The following is a 6,850-nucleotide window of genomic DNA, read 5'->3' as shown; positions in this document are numbered from 1 at the left end:
CTCCTGAAGGGGTATTATCAGGTGCCTATGAACCCAGAAGACATCCCCAAGACCGCCATCACCACTCCGTTTGGTACATACACCTTCAATTACTCCTGTTTTGGCCTTCGTAATGCTGGGGCAACGTTTCAACGTCTCATGGATGGCATCTTAGGGGACCTCCATTTCTGTGTATGTTATGTGGACGACATACTTGTGTTCTCCTCCTCAAAAGAGGAACACCTCCGTCACCTGCGCATCGTGCTTGACCGCCTGCAACAAAACGGCGTTGTAGTCTGGTACGACAAGTGTACCTTCGGCGCCAAGGAAGTGTCATTCTTAGGGCCCCGTATCACTCCTGAAGGAGTCCATCCCCTCCCTGAGAAGGTAGCAGCCGTTCAGAACTTCCCCGCGCCCTCAACCGTCAAAGCTCTGCAGGAATTCTTGGGCATGATCAACTATTATCACTGTTTTCTGCTAGCCATTGCCGCCACTCTTGCTCCCCTCTACGCCTCCCTCAAGGGCAAGCCAGAGGACCTGAAGTGGGGTCCCCTTCAAGAAGCAGCCTTCTGCAATGCAAAGAAGGCCCTATCAACTGCTGCGGCTCTCACTTTTCCTATCCCACACGCCCCTCTCCTTCTCTCCACCGATGCCAGCGACGTCGCTATTGGTGCAGTACTCGAGCAGGTGGTCAAAGGCTCGCCCCGCCCATTGGCCTTCTTCAGCAGAAAACTGTCCAAGGCAGAATCGGGTTATTCTACCTTCGATCGAGAATTGCTGGCGGTGCACTTGGCTGTCCGTCTCTTTCGCCATTTCTCAGAAGGTACGCCCTTCGTCATTCGCACAGACCACATGCCTCTGGTGCACGCCTTCACTCGACAGTCTGACGCCTGGTTCGCCCGTCAACGCCGACATCTCTCCGCCGTGGCTGAATACAATTGCACCCTCCAATACGTCCCTGGGAAAATGAATCCCGTAGCTGAAGCCCTGTCAAGAAACACGTTGGCTGCTGTTCAACTGGGATTAGATTACAATGCCCTGGCTGAAGCCCAAAGACAGGATCCAGAGTATCAAGCTTGTAGGACATCCTGCACGTCCCTCCGTTGGGAAGACTTTCCCCTCGAAGACTCCAACACCACCCTCCTCTGTGATGTCAGTACTGGTAGACCGCGACCTTGGATTCCTGCTCCCATGCGCCGACAGGTGTTTGATTTTATTCACGGCCTTTCACATCCCTCGTGCCGTTCTACTGCACAGCTGCTGAAGGCAAAGTTCATTTGGCACGGCATTTCTAAGGATGCTAAGGATTGGGTCCGCGCCTGTACTTCTTGCCAAACTTCCAAAGTACATCGACACACGGATTCAGGAGTGGGCACCTTTCCTCAACCTCAGCGTCGTTTCGCACACATTCACGTCGACGTTGTAGGCCCCCTACCCACATCACAAGGACATCGTTACCTGTTCACCGTCATCGACCGCTCCACTCGTTGGCCTGAAGCCATTCCCATGGAAACTGCAACGTCCGCCACATGTACATCTGCCTTACTCTCTGGATGGATTTCAAGATTTGGTATCCCTGAGCATATTACTTCTGACAGGGGAACCACTTTCACCTCTCAATTATGGACGTCATTAGCGAATCTCCTGGGCATCATCCTACATCAGACAATGGCCTACAACCCCGCTGCCAATGGAATGGTTGAACGTTTTCATCGCACCCTCAAAGCAGCTTTGATGTCCCGCTGCAAGGATTGCAACTGGTTTACTCAGCTTCCCTGGGTCCTCCTGGGACTAAGGACCACTCCTAAAGACGCCCTCGACGTCTCGGCAGCTGAAATGGTGTATGGCGAACCGTTGGTCGTCCCTGCCGAATTTTTTCCTTCTACAACCTCCTCCGACGATCTCCAGTGCATACGTCACGTCGTGGGAAAATTTACTCCGTGCCGCCAGACTTACAAGCCCCCAGCGGAGCATCACATACCAACGGACTTGCACTCTGCAACGCACGTCTTCCTGCGCAACGACACTAGCAAGCCACTACTAACGCCCCCTTACACGGGCCCTTTCCTTGTGATCCGACGCAGTCCGAAAGCATTCCTACTAAACATTCGGGGCAAAGAAGACTGGGTCTCCATTGATCGTCTAAAACCTGCTTATCTTCTGCCAGATGACCCGCCTACAGTTCGCCTCTCCAGATCAGGGCGCCCTATTTATCATGTACAGTATGTCATTTTTAGGGGGGGAGCCATGTACCAACCGTGTGTCACACAATTGTACATAATTATTTTGTATATATTATGCTTGTATCTGCACTCTTCCCTCGCACTAAAACGAACCTGAATGATCATGTCTCCGGTTTTGCTCTGTAACATTGTCTGTCTCTCGAACAGGTTATGTCCTGTTGCCTTGAGGTTTTGTATATAAAGGAGAGTGCTCCTTAATAAATAACTCAGTTGATTGCATCCTGCCTCTGAGTTCACAACCCTCTCTCGGCCCGTCACAATTCACACACATATACATTCGCACACACACACACACATGTGATATGGTGATGGAACCGCCCAAACCCCAGACGCGAATTGACATATTTGATTCCTTTGTTCTACAGAGGACTAGAAAGGCCCAAGTTCAGACATAAATTGTCATGTTTGAGGCCATTGTCCTGCATCGCACTAGAAATGGATGCATTATATACATATAGCGTTTAAATGTACACATATATATGCATTTACATATAGAGGTTATATGTACATACAAATTCATGCATCATATGATATGGATTTTATTCCCAGTTAAAAAGTTAATTCAGATGATTATGTAACGGTGATGCACAAGTTGAATGTCAGTGATCATAGAATGGTGAGAAGCAAAATTTTTATTACATCTAAGAAAAAAAAAAGAGAAAAACTAATTTCAAGATGAAATAAACGTTCCAGTAATAAGAGAAAAAATTAATGAATTTACTTTATCAATATAAATAGTTACTCCCGGCTACACGATGAAATGGAACCAAATGAAAATAAGTGAACAGTAATTCAACTAAATTTACATTGCAATAGGCCCATTAATTAGGTGAAACAGCTCCTAAACAAGATAAAGGAAAAAATTGACCAAATTATCCATTTAGTGCCCAAATTTTTTTCTTGATTTTTTTTTAAAGCTTTGATTTTTACAAGTATATTTTGTAAAAAAAAAAAAAATCATTGCAATATGTGAATATAGAAAAATATTATTTGTTTTGTCCTTTTTAGGACAATGGGCACATGGGCAACTTTGTTAGAAAAAAACTATTTATAGTAAAGTTTTTGACTTCCCAAAGGAAATGTTGAAATGTTGAATCATTTTGACATTTCATTTCACTCATATTTTGTTTGTTTGTTGATAAAAATACAATGCATATTACTTATTTTTTCTTAACTACCTCAAATACAGATTACTTTGAATTTCCTTTGTTGAAAAATCCACCAACATGGAGACCAATATTACATTTTTCATATTACTTAGAAACTTTATTTTTGCAAAAGCCACAATTTCTTTGCTTCTCTCCTTCTATTCGATCAAGAATGTCCAGTAATAGAAAATCTAACTCTGGTATTACTTTGGAAGAAAATATCTTTTGACGTCCATAATTTTGGGGATCAGAATCTGAGGTTAATAGCAAATTGATTTTGTAACTGACTTCCTTAAATCTAATAATGTTATAGTATTTCAATTAGGAAAACAATGTATAACCCAGTAATTTACCATTACAGTATCAAGAAAATTTTTAAATAGACTAAAATACCACTTCTTGGATCTAACGGTTGTCCGATACTTCTGAATAAGCCAGTGTAAGTGGTCCACTCCTCCCATATACTTGTTGTACTCGGATATGAGAAATGGCTGAGGAACAAGTATTTCCTTTCCATGGCTGGTTGACCATTTTTTTGCAGTTCCAACAGGGGTGGAAGACTGACGGTTACTAGCAACTGTGAAAATGTTGTCATGCTATTTTTAAAAATTTGAGTTCTTCCTTCTCTTCAAATTTGTAGTCAAATGATCGACCATTATCCTTTTTTTTTTTTTTCACGGACTTGTCATCCTTGAGGGGCATCCTGATGTTCTGTTTGCACGTAGAGTACCTGTGATTCTTATTCCTAGGGATTTTAGCTGTGCAAATAGATTATAACATGAGAAAAAGTTATTAACATAAATTTCATGATCATTTGTGTTATCTAGATGGTTGATCATTGATAAAAACCACTTATGAACCTAAACTGTCATTGTGCTTTGTATTTGAAGTATTTTTGTTTTTTGCTTTCTTTGAAAAAGAATCATTTCATAACAATAGTCACTTGTAGCACAACATAGCACCCGCTATTTGTAACCAAATCTAATTGGTTTACCTCTTATTAATTGTATCAGTAAACATCTTCCATAGTATCTCACTATCTGTTCATCAATTGACGGTTGCTTAGACCTTAGAGAATATTCAAAACTATTTTAATTTCTGATTCAGAGCATTAACTACAAGTTTAATTTTGAATCCTTTATCATTGCAGCTTTCTGCAGCTTCATTATCAACAAAATGCAGAAACCTTTTGATATTTAGTTATTTGTTTCTTGGCATTGTTTTCCGAATAATCTCATTTTCAAGGTTTTCATCCAGACTTCAATAATGCCATTAACTTTGTAGACTGTGGTATCCTGAAAAAAAAAAAAAAAAAAAAAATAGAATTCCAAAGAAAAAAATTCTCAAGCAGTTTGGATGAGAGACTAAAATCAGACAAATTTTCCTTTGTGGCATAAGTGACAGATTATTTGCAGATTTCACTTAGTAAATTCTCAAGAAAAACAGTTAAAAAATATGAACTTGGCTCTTTCCGCATATTTCATCTTTCAATGATTTCATTGTTTCATCTGCTCCATCAGTAGTTGGTGATGTAAATCTTGAAAAATAAGGCTGTCTTTTTCAAGAGAAAACGGAGCTTTTCTTTTTTTTCTTTTTTTTTGGTTGTGTTGGTTCTTCTTCATTATCATACTGACGAAGTCCAACACTCCATGGTACATCTTGTAAGATAAAGGTCGGATCTCTGTTCTTGTTATCTAATATCTCATCATCAAAGTCTTCTTCATCAGTTAGTTCATTTACTGGTGGAGGAACTTCAGCTATGTCAATAAAGTTTACATCACTAGGATTGTCATTTTCTTCTACATAATTTACTGCACCATGAAGAGTATAGAATGAGTTGACTGAATGGTTGAAAGCCATGGTAGAGTATCTGATAATATATATATATATATATATATATATATATATATATATATATATATATATGTATATATATATATATATATATATATATATACATATATATATATATATATATATATATATGTATATATATAGTAAATAAAAATATATAATCAGTTTTCTCTTAGTTTGCAAGATCTATAGAAAATGGCTAAAATTGGGACTAGAGTGACGATGATCCTCATTTTAGGACCAAACTTATAGAGCAGAGTATATTTGACCAACATTACTTTCATACACGTTCTTGGCTCTATAGGACAGTTAGGCCATTCATATATACTACATACATATATGAGTTATATATAAGTACTACTATGCTAGGCGGTATATCTTAGCAAGCCATGTTTGCCAACGATTATACTCGTACAAGCAGATGAGCAACTTGGTGGAGTAATGAGAGCTTTGGGTGTGGAGGAAATGCCTCCATAAATCTAGGTGAAGTCACTGGCAGCAGGGTAATGGATGGGGTTTAGGGCGATGGACAAACTGTCTCTTCGATAATTACTCCTGATGCCTGGAGTCACTTCCCTAAGTTAGACAGGCACTGCGCATCACAAGGAACTAGCTATCATTTGATGTATATAGCGAATGGATTTACTCAGTCATGGGAAGAGAGGATGAAAGAATGAGCCCTACTCCCAGGCGTAACAGGGTGATAAGACTCTCCAAGTTTATAAATACTAAGGAAAATGTGAAATAGGTCTGTGTATTGAAAACAAGAAATTAGGCCGACAGCATTTCACTATGTTAGATATATCTTCATATATAAGTGCCATTCTTTAATGCACTCAGTTTGAAAATTAAGTTCGATTTTGAATTTCAGAATAATTGTCCTTATATAATCAAATACTTATGTGTGGATAAATATGCGTTAATGTTGAAATCCAGAGTTAGTTTTATATTTCAGTGCCATTCTATTTGATTTTATCTATGGTTTTGACAACAAATATCAAGCTTCACAGCTCAAGTTTCACAGACATTTCGAGATGCGGTCAGCTAGCCATTTACTTGTCCACTTATTCCATTTGTTCCTGATATTTAACATGTAAAAATAAAGATAATTCCTATATTTTAATGAGGCTAATCATAACTTTACCCTGACATTGAACATTCCTACTTTTCATCCAGAAAATTAGGGATAACGAATTCAGCTTCAGAGACTAGCATCACTGTACTCGCATTCGTTTAGAGATGTCGAAATGTAGAATCATTTTGACATTTCATTTCACTCATATTTTGTTCCATTGGGCCATTTCTCAATAAACATTCATTATCATCCATCACGGTTATAGCATTTTGATTCATATAGGCACGTCAAGATGAAGCTCACCCGATTAATGAGTAATAACACAAGAATTATAGAATGTTGAATACCTGTAGTGCGAACTGTTCTTATGAATATTACTGGAGGTAGTAACGTTACCTATTAACCACCACTCGATCATCTCTGCGAATATGCAAGCATCCTGACTATTAGTGTAGTATCATCTCAAGATATGCTAAGTCGGAGTAATTTACCAGAAGATTTGACTAGAGACAGCAGAATGTAGGACTGAAAAAGAATATGAGTAAAACTAG

The 6,850-nt window shown here is 39.3% G+C and overlaps 1 pseudogene; it reads right to left on the bottom strand.

The window, feature by feature from the left end:
- Nucleotides 1-4,335: 4,335 nt before the first annotated feature.
- LOC137646302 (piggyBac transposable element-derived protein 2-like) lies at nt 4,336-5,230 on the bottom strand (annotated as a pseudogene).
- Nucleotides 5,231-6,850: the final 1,620 nt, after the last annotated feature.

The sequence above is a fragment of the Palaemon carinicauda genome, chromosome 9 (genome assembly GCF_036898095.1).
Source record: "Palaemon carinicauda isolate YSFRI2023 chromosome 9, ASM3689809v2, whole genome shotgun sequence".
Lineage (NCBI taxonomy): Eukaryota > Metazoa > Arthropoda > Malacostraca > Decapoda > Palaemonidae > Palaemon > Palaemon carinicauda.
Note: the sequence above shows the minus strand (reverse complement) of the source record. Positions and strands in the feature narration are given on the sequence as shown.